Genomic DNA, 9,272 nt, shown 5'->3' on the forward strand with positions numbered 1-9,272 from the left:
ATCGGGGAAACTGTTAAAAAAATACGTATAGAGGAATGTCCTCTTTTTTTTTTGAAATATGTAAAACAGTAAAATTGCTATCATTTTTAACCGACTTCAAAAAATGAGGAGGTTACTCAATTCGACCGTATATGTATCTATATATTTTTTTATGTATGTTCGGGGATAACTCCGTCGTTTATGAACTGATTTTAATAATTCTTTTTTTGTTGGAAAGGAGATATCCCTAGTTTGGTATCATGATAAGGAAACTAGGATCTGATGATGAGATCCCAGGAGAAATCGAGGGAAACTCTCGAAAATCCGCATAACTTTTTACTGGGTGTACCGATTTTGATGATTTTTAATTCATTCATATCATTTAAATTTCATCGAGATGTGATTAGAACTTTTGGAGTAATCTTTGATAGTGCGTATTTACTTGTACGTTGTATTATTTGTCGATATAATTGAAGTCGGTTTTTCTTCGTTTGCCTGCAAACACAATTATTGTTGTCACACAATTATGTGTGATGTCTGAGAATATATTTTAATACTAGCTGTGCCCGCAACTTCGTTCGTGTGGAATTTAACAAAAAACTTATTTTTTAGTTCGCAAAGTTATAAAATAAATAAATTTTGAAAATAAAAGTAGCCTTAGTCAGTCCTTATTACATCAGTTATCTGCCAGCGAAATTCTTATCAAAATCGGTCCAGCTGTTTCAGAAATTAGCCGGAACAAACGGACAGACAGACAAAAATTGTAAAAAATGTAATTTTGGTATATGTACCGTGTATACATCCATATGCAGTAAAAAGTTATTTTAAAATTACAAACAGACACTCCAATTTTACTTACTTGTATAGATTTGATTCGCCTTTAACAGTCTGCTAATATGTCATGTACTAAAATTATTACTATTTCTGAGATATATTATCGTTTTTAAATATAGCGTCTCGATTTTATCATGTTGATAATCTTGGTTTATTATACGATTTACTACTATTTTATTTATTTCTTATACAATGAATCTTAATAACATTTAAACTTATTCTTTTTTTTATGTCACTAGGTCGGCAAACAAGCGTACGGCTCACCTGATGGTAAGAGATTACCGCAGCTTATAGACGCCTACAATACCAGAAGCATCGAAAGCGCGTTGCCGATCCGATCCCCAACCCCCCCCCCCCTCTAGGAGCTCTGGTCACCTTACTCACCAACAGGAACACAATACTGCTTGAAAACAGTATTATTTTGCAGTGATCTTCTGTAAGGTCGAGGTACTACCCCAGTCGGGCTGCTCCATATTTTGAGCAGGAAATTCCTACTGTGCCCTACCTCAGTTAAAACCTACCTCGTTAATATAATCAAATAATTCTCTTATAAAGTACAGTATGATGCTATAATCTAGTAAAAATTTCAATCAACAATTACTCTGGTTCGATTCCCGCTCGGGGTCGATATTTGTATTTGTACAAATATTTCTTTCCGGTTTGGATGTCAATCCTTGTGAGTCTCCCCTCCGTGCCTCTGAGAGCACGTTAAACCGTCGTTCCCAGTTGTTATCATGAATACCTGATAGCGATCTTTACATATAGTAGGGAATATATCCGTCAACCCGCATACAAAACCCTGTATGATTGGCTGAATGTAAAAAATTTCATTAAATATACTATGGAGGGAAAATTGTTACAATACAATAATCATTGAAAGTGAGCATTTACCCTATCTGTCGCGCGCTACGCGTTTTTATACGCGAAAAATGGCGATATCGTTGGGAAGATTGAAATAAAAAATAACCTTTGTACATATATTTTTATTTAATTTCAATTTAAACAAATTTTGCGTCATACACTACGTCATGTATGACAAACATTTATACAAACTTTTGCATACGCAAAAACTAGTTATCTTAAGCTTACTCTTAAGTAACATAGGATACTATTTATCAAAAAAAAAAAAAAAATGCGACCAAAGCCACGGGTAAAAGCTAGTAGAATTATAAATTTAGATATTATAAAACTTTGTGATGAGAGGAATATAACTTAAAAAAAAAAAAAAAAACAAAAAAAACAAATCACAAGTAAAAGCAGCTGACGGTGGTATTATGATAAAATTGAGTACCCTCTTTGATATAAGGCTTTTCATAAAAAAAAATCTCATCAAAAGCATTCAATAACCATTACCTGTAATTAATTACGTCACTGAATAAAAACGAAAAGAGGGAAAACATTTTTTTAAATTTTATTATGGGTTTATTTATAAATACTTAATTTCTTTGAAATCGTTTCGGGAATATTTTAAAAATACATCAAAACAAAACTACAAATGGAACTGAAAAAAAAGTTAAAAACAAAATATCAAAAATCAACTTTGTGACAAAAGTTTTTAAGGTAGAAATTCAAATGTTTATACGAAATCATTGTACACTTCAGATAACAAAGGTTGAATTTGCATAGAAATAAACAAGGGATGATTTCGGACGATTTATGAACGTTTGGTATGTTATAGACACAGTCTATACGAAACAGTATAACTGATGATATAATGCTTAATATCAAAATATACTTTATGACTAAATAAATCAATTTTATAATTAGTAATCGAATTCGAACAACTGTGTATTTCTACTCTGTTGGAAAGCTACCAGGTTTAAAGAAATGCAGTAAAACATGGCTAGGTAAACTTCGCAAAAATATATATATACAAAACAGTACCAATGGGCCATTTAGACATACGAAAGTTGGCGTGTTGTAGATTTCTTAGTTTCAATAGTCTGTACCCAACTGGGCACTGAACTGTAACCCTACTGGGCATTGAACCCAAGACAAGCCGTCTTGGGTTCAGTGCCCAGTGCCGTGGTGGCTAGAAAAAACTGGGTACCTTAATGCTGGTTAAATAAGTGGACTGTACTTTTAACGTATCGTATATTAATATAAAATATAAAAAGTATAATTTTGTAGGGACGGCTCGGCGTCGTGTGTAAAAGAATAATAGTGACGGCTCGGCTTCGCGGATAAGAATTGATAAGATTGAGTCGCTGCGTTCGACCATCGCTAGTTCTCTGCCCTCCGTCACCCGCGCCCCGCGAGCAGAACCAGGAGTCGGTTGCTCACGAGCAAACGCCAAGCACGTCCGTATCCTGTAACAGTTTAATAAACATGCTTTATATTCGATTGTTTTTACAATTCATTTTGTGACTTTCAAAGTTTATGTGTGCAATAAACTTAGAATCTTATTAGCATCTATGTTAACGGTGACCTCCTTAACTTTTTTTTGACCCAAAAACTTAATTTAACACTAGCCTTTACTAAAATACAGTAAGCCTATAATTCAATATTTCTATATGCTTGTAAATTTATTTTGTATATGATGTGTGTGTGTGTGTGTGTGTGTGTATCTTTGAAAACTTTTTAGTAATACTGTTACTACTAGTCTGGTACGTCGCTTTGTTTTGATCACACTAACTAATGACTGTAGATGCGTGATAGTATCGGTTGTCATGCGTGAATTTTGCAACTATAATTTGAGGATACATAGGATTTATTGGTCAGTCATCGGAGCTTCGTTAACGGATAATATAATGAACGTATCAGATTTTGTATTTAATCAATAAATATCATAGAGGTCCGTGTATAGCCAAACACAGGCAAGTGGAAACTATTAATTAGGAACTTTTTTATTTATAAATACTTACGGTGGCAAATAAACGTATGTTGAACTTTATAGTAAGTGGTTACTGTGGCCTATGGACGCTTGTAACATCAGGAGTATCTGAAAATATTATAAACATTAATCCCACTCGCTTTCTTCAGCCTATCGCAGTCCTCTAATGGACATAGGCCTCCCAAGTTTGCACCAAACTTCCAGTCCCCGCAGTCCTCATCAAGCCTACACCCTAACAACGTACGTACAATTTATTTATATTAGAATATAAAATTTATAAATATAAAACTTACCTATCAATTAGATTTCTTTTTATGTATTATATAATGTATATAAATTTTCTACAAGCACCAGGGTAACATGAAGTCGCGGCGATCTCTGTGACTGCCATTCCGCCCACGTGACTTGTAATTTGACGTAAGGAAACGTTATCAAGCACGCTTCTCTGTCGCGAACTCGTTTGCACTGGGAGACCTTAGAAATTATTCGTTAAACTTTTGAAGTTAAACTTTTTGCGCACGCTTGACTTGGAGAGTAAGCTGGTGAATGCGTGACGAGAGCGTGATGAAAAGTGTGATCGTGCGACGTGAACGGAGCTAGAGAGAGAGGTGCAGCACACATTTTCTTTCTCTTTTTCTTTCCTGGCCAGTTACGTTTCGTACATCTAAGACACGGTTCCGACGGCACACAAGCGCACACGTTATTCTTAATGAAATAAATAATTTTATCGGATGTAATATTGTTTAAGCCTTTTTTTTCTATTAGAGATTAATATTTATTATGAAAGGGCTTCGAACCGCGACAGCTGATTAAGAAAAAATTCCGTCTACCTTATTACCTTGGTAACAATAAAATTTGTCAATGAAATATACCAGAGGGTACAAAAAGCTAGATACTCAAAATTACACAATTAAATATTTGCCTAAAATAAAACCCCACGAAAGTAAATCCCTGACAGAGCGATTTATCGACGTGAAAAACCCTCACCCTTGTTATTTATCGAATATTTATACAAAAAATTGATTGAATAAGATTGGATAAAATTTATTTATTGCCAATAAATTTTACGCCAGAGACTTACTACATATTACTTTGAAAAAAAAAATATCTATCTATATTTATAACTCTGCGCACTTAATAGCCTTTTTGTTTAATTCCACGCGGACAAAGTCGCGGGCACAACTAATAACGACATAAAAATATTCAAGATCTTTAACATTGTTGTACATTTATATAATTTCATCTCGAAGTCAATGGAAAAAATTGTCACAAATTCCACAAAAAACTATTATTTTTGTATTTCATTTATATAAGTTCAGGCGTCTCCCAGTATAAACGTGAAACTAAGACGTATTCTACTCACGTAAACGAGGCGTAAGCAAAAATACATTCACCGGGAATGTGGTCGGTGGTGCATCATGATTCTAAGAGTTTTATTAACAACAAATAGGTACATATATATAAATTGGTAAAATAAAAATGTTGTGCAAATCTCAAATTAATACAATATAGTTGAGAACGTCACAACTGTCAACAAAATAATTAAGTCCTTTGTAAGCGTTTGTAAGTTTTTATTTTTGGAGTTAACTCCTATGCACTCTCGTTTTTTTTTTTTTTTATAATCACGCGATACTATAAACGCATTTACAAAGCCATATGGATTTCCTGTGTTCTGGTTGTTGGTGCTTTTGTGCTGTGCGTGTTTACAGAGAATCAAAACTCTTGTGGAAGCAGTTATGTAAGGCGTTTATTAAAAATATCTTGTGAGGGTGATCTTTTCGTATGCTTGTTACATATCTATTCACTTTTGCCCAATATTTTAAATGAATAAGAAGACTCAATAACAAATTAAATTCGTCGTGAAAAACGCACAAGAGGCGAACAGAGAACAAGCACCTCCTTGCTATTTCAAAGGCGTAACGTAACCCTTATTGAGAAAATATACGGGAGCGTATTGTGTGTAAAAACGATATTTGACTAGCAGATATTGGATGAAGTTAATTTTTGATGTTCGGTTTCCATATTAAAAAAATGATTAGATTATCTCATGAAACGTTCAACTATTAAGCCGAGTTTCTACCATCACAGCCTATACAGTCCACTGCTGGACATAGGCCTCCACAAGTTTACGCCAAAAATAACGTGAACTCATGTGTTTTGCCCATAGTCACCACGCTGGCCAGGCGGGTTGGTGACCGCAGTACTGACTTTGTCGCACCGAAGACGCTGCTGCCCGTCTTCGGCCTGTGTATTTCAAAGCCAGCAGTTGGATGGTTATCCCGCCACCGGTCGGCTTTTTAAGTTCTAAGGTGGTAGCAGAACTGTGTTATCCCTTAGTCGCCTCTCTTACGACACCCACGGGAAGAGAGGGGGTGGCTATATTCTTTAGTACCGTAGCCACAAAGTACAGAGTTTCTAGATTCAGACAAAAACCGTTGAATTTTGAGCATGTCTTGTTCGAAATATTTAAGCTTATTAAGGTAAACGTATTGTTTTTTTAATTAAAACAAGCGAGCATTCGTGTTCAAAATAAAACGGTTTGTGATTAAGACGAATTGTTTTTTGAATACAGGAATCGAGCAAGTATGAAGTTGACTCATGAACTTTATTATATTATTATTATTTAATATTAAGGCAGAATATCTATATATATCATTTAACAGTTGATAGTTGTTTTTTGTTTAGTTTGGTTTTACATTTCACTATGGATAGAGAAGAGTAACACTAGAGCAATGCCTGCAAATTATTGTTTTTTTTTTTTTTTTTTTAAATTAAAATCTATCAAATTTGATGATGATTTGAAATTGTCCTTTAGAGCAGTTAATTTAAATAACAATGTATCGTTATCGAACAATGTTTGACATGATTAGATTTTTTTTGTAACTAAATTTGCTACGGTTGGTTTACTCAAATGAAAGAATAATTTCACGTAATAATCCAATTAGTTGGCCTCAAAAATCATGTGATTTAACACCATTTGATTATTTTACTTGGTGTTATGTTAAGTCACTTGTCTACGTCCATTACTCAGATTCTACAAATATAATAATTGATTTATAGAGTTTTAATTTGTAAAATGACGATTCGAAAGTGCTCTTGGAGCCTATTTCAATAAAGCTGTTTTTAGTTTTGATAACTGAACATCTGGAAATCAATATTCGAAGAGTTATTGGTGAAATACGGTCGGAAATTCTGAGAAAAGTTTGTGAAAATTGGTTTCTAGATTGCGCCTTATGCATCAACCGTAGCGGCCAAGTGGCTAAAATTATATTTAAACGTCAATTTCATAGAATTTTCTATCGAATAAAGTCCGTTTTATTGATATTAAAAATATATATTTCTTTATTTTACTATGATTTAATCTTGTGTAACTCTAAAAACACATATATTAAAAAGGCGTATACGCTCCAATTATTGTACCGTATGTCACCTTTAATACAAGTTCTCAGACGACATTCCCGCGTTTCCTCAGCGCAGATTGACACTGTTCCAAACAATCGGAGCCCGCTTTAATCTCGGCAATAAATTTCCTTTATCTCCCAAGACGTTGAACAAAAAAAGGAATTCTTTTGGAAAAGCTTGTTTTGCGATTAAGTCAGTTACCTAAATGTTATGAGGGGAACGTTAGGAAAACGAGCTTTTATTTTATAATCATTTGAAAAGCTTTGAATGGGTATATATTTGTTAGGTATTTTTTTTCTACATTTTTTTTTAGTTTACATTTCTATTTAGGTAAATGCTTTTTTGAGTTCTACCTTGATGTATTTAGTCCATAAACTAGATACGAGATAATCTAACAAAGGTTTCAATCCGGTAGGTTTGTCAGAAAATGCTTTGAGCAAACCTTTGAACTTTATTGATGGGCTACACAATTTGTTTTATTGACTAAGCCTATAAAATCCACTTAGAAATATGAGTACGGTTTTTCTCCCACCATTTACATTTAAGACTAAAATAATTATTTATTGTATCAAGTATATATAGTTGCACTTAGAAGAATCTCAGAAGGAATAGGAAAATATGGTTATTAACTATGATCGATTGAAATTAAGACTTTGTATTGAATTTTTCAGTATACACACTTGACATTTTTCACGACTCTATCTCTCTCTGTCTTTAGATGTAACTTACTTAATTATCATAAAATGCATCATTAGTTTAAAAAAGTATTTAATTTATTTTACAATAATTTTAATTTTAAATTCTCTATTTTGAATTTTTGTATCTTGATTTGAGTTTGGTTGTTTCCCTATTCTTAATTATTTCATTAATATTTAATTAATTTTTATTAATAATTTATTTCTAATCTTTAGTTTTGTACCCGACTGCCAAGGAAGGGTTTTGTTTTTCGCGCGTATCTTGTATGTATGTATATTTGTATGTAATATTCTTTACTACCTCATATTTCCAGAACCACTGAACGGATTTACATAATTGAGGTATCGTTAGGTTCGTCTTAGCTGCCCAAGTGTTCTTAGATAGGTGACATTAAAAAAAATCAAACATGGCGGCTGCGCGAAGCCATTGTAGTTAATGAAAAAAAATTTTTTTTCTCGAATACTACAATATGGGTATCAAATTGAAGGGCACAATACAAGGATTTTAAAAAGGTATATCATGATTATTATTACCGTAATACTAATAAAGAAATACAATATTAAAGTTTAAAAAATGTGGACTTTGCTCTTTCCCACGCCTATGCCATGCCAAACTCGCGACGATCAACTTCGGGGTGTAGACCCCGAAGTTGATCGTCGCCTAGGAGGGCATGAAATTGAAGGATAAGTCAAATCATTCTCTCTTTGTGCATGTCTCCGACTGCATGATGTTGATATTGTTTCTATTTATTTCGCTGACTTTGTGTGCATATTGAATTTTTATCTTGTTCCAGCTTTTTCAGTTGATTTTCTATTAGTTGTTCTTCACGCAGGCGGGTTTTTTGTTTTTTTTTTAATTATTGATTAAATTATCCAATTGTTTAATTTTATTAATGTATATGGATAATAATATGTTATTTATTTTTGATTTTGATTATTTTGGTTATGATGATGATGGGGTGTCAGTTTCTTTTTTTTTTGAATACTTACTTTATTACTCTAAGTGTTGAACTGTACTAATGTATTATGACTTTTTGTGCTTTTAATCATTGTATTCCAAAGTTTTATGTACACTTGTAAGTGACGTGCATATCAGATACTTTTTTATTATATATTGTTTAATTTTATATTTTGTATATGTATTTTATAAGTGAACTTTCGAAATAAATAAATAAAGTATACTTAATTGACAGATACACACTTGAAAGATAGCGTACCAACGAAAAATGTTTGACACATATTTATTAAGGTCAATTTAAAAAAAAAAAAACTTAAAATCCTTTTCAATAAAATCTTAAATCAAAAATACGTATCTATTAATGTCTCAATGATACAATCATCGACTTGTACATTTGACAGACTGATAGTAGTATTATTCAAACTACGTAATCGTTGAAACACCAGTACTAAAATTCAACTTCGTGCTCTTTCTACGTGTATAGCGAATGGATTGAAATGATACGTGACTGCGTATACATCATGTATTTATTATGAAAATAGAATACTCGAAATCAAGGCGAACAAACTAA

At 32.7% G+C, this 9,272-nt stretch overlaps 1 long non-coding RNA gene across 1 annotated transcript; it reads right to left on the reverse strand.

Annotated features, from left to right (window-relative positions):
* Nucleotides 1–521: 521 nt before the first annotated feature.
* On the reverse strand, nucleotides 522–8,880 carry LOC123667481. The gene is made up of 3 exons (XR_006745432.1): nucleotides 8,761–8,880; nucleotides 1,457–1,464; nucleotides 522–535 (listed from the first exon to the last, which is right to left on the reverse strand). It is a non-coding gene; the product is annotated as an uncharacterized LOC123667481 (long non-coding RNA).
* Nucleotides 8,881–9,272: the final 392 nt, after the last annotated feature.

This window comes from Melitaea cinxia, chromosome 28, assembly GCF_905220565.1.
Source record: "Melitaea cinxia chromosome 28, ilMelCinx1.1, whole genome shotgun sequence".
Classification (NCBI taxonomy): domain Eukaryota; kingdom Metazoa; phylum Arthropoda; class Insecta; order Lepidoptera; family Nymphalidae; genus Melitaea; species Melitaea cinxia.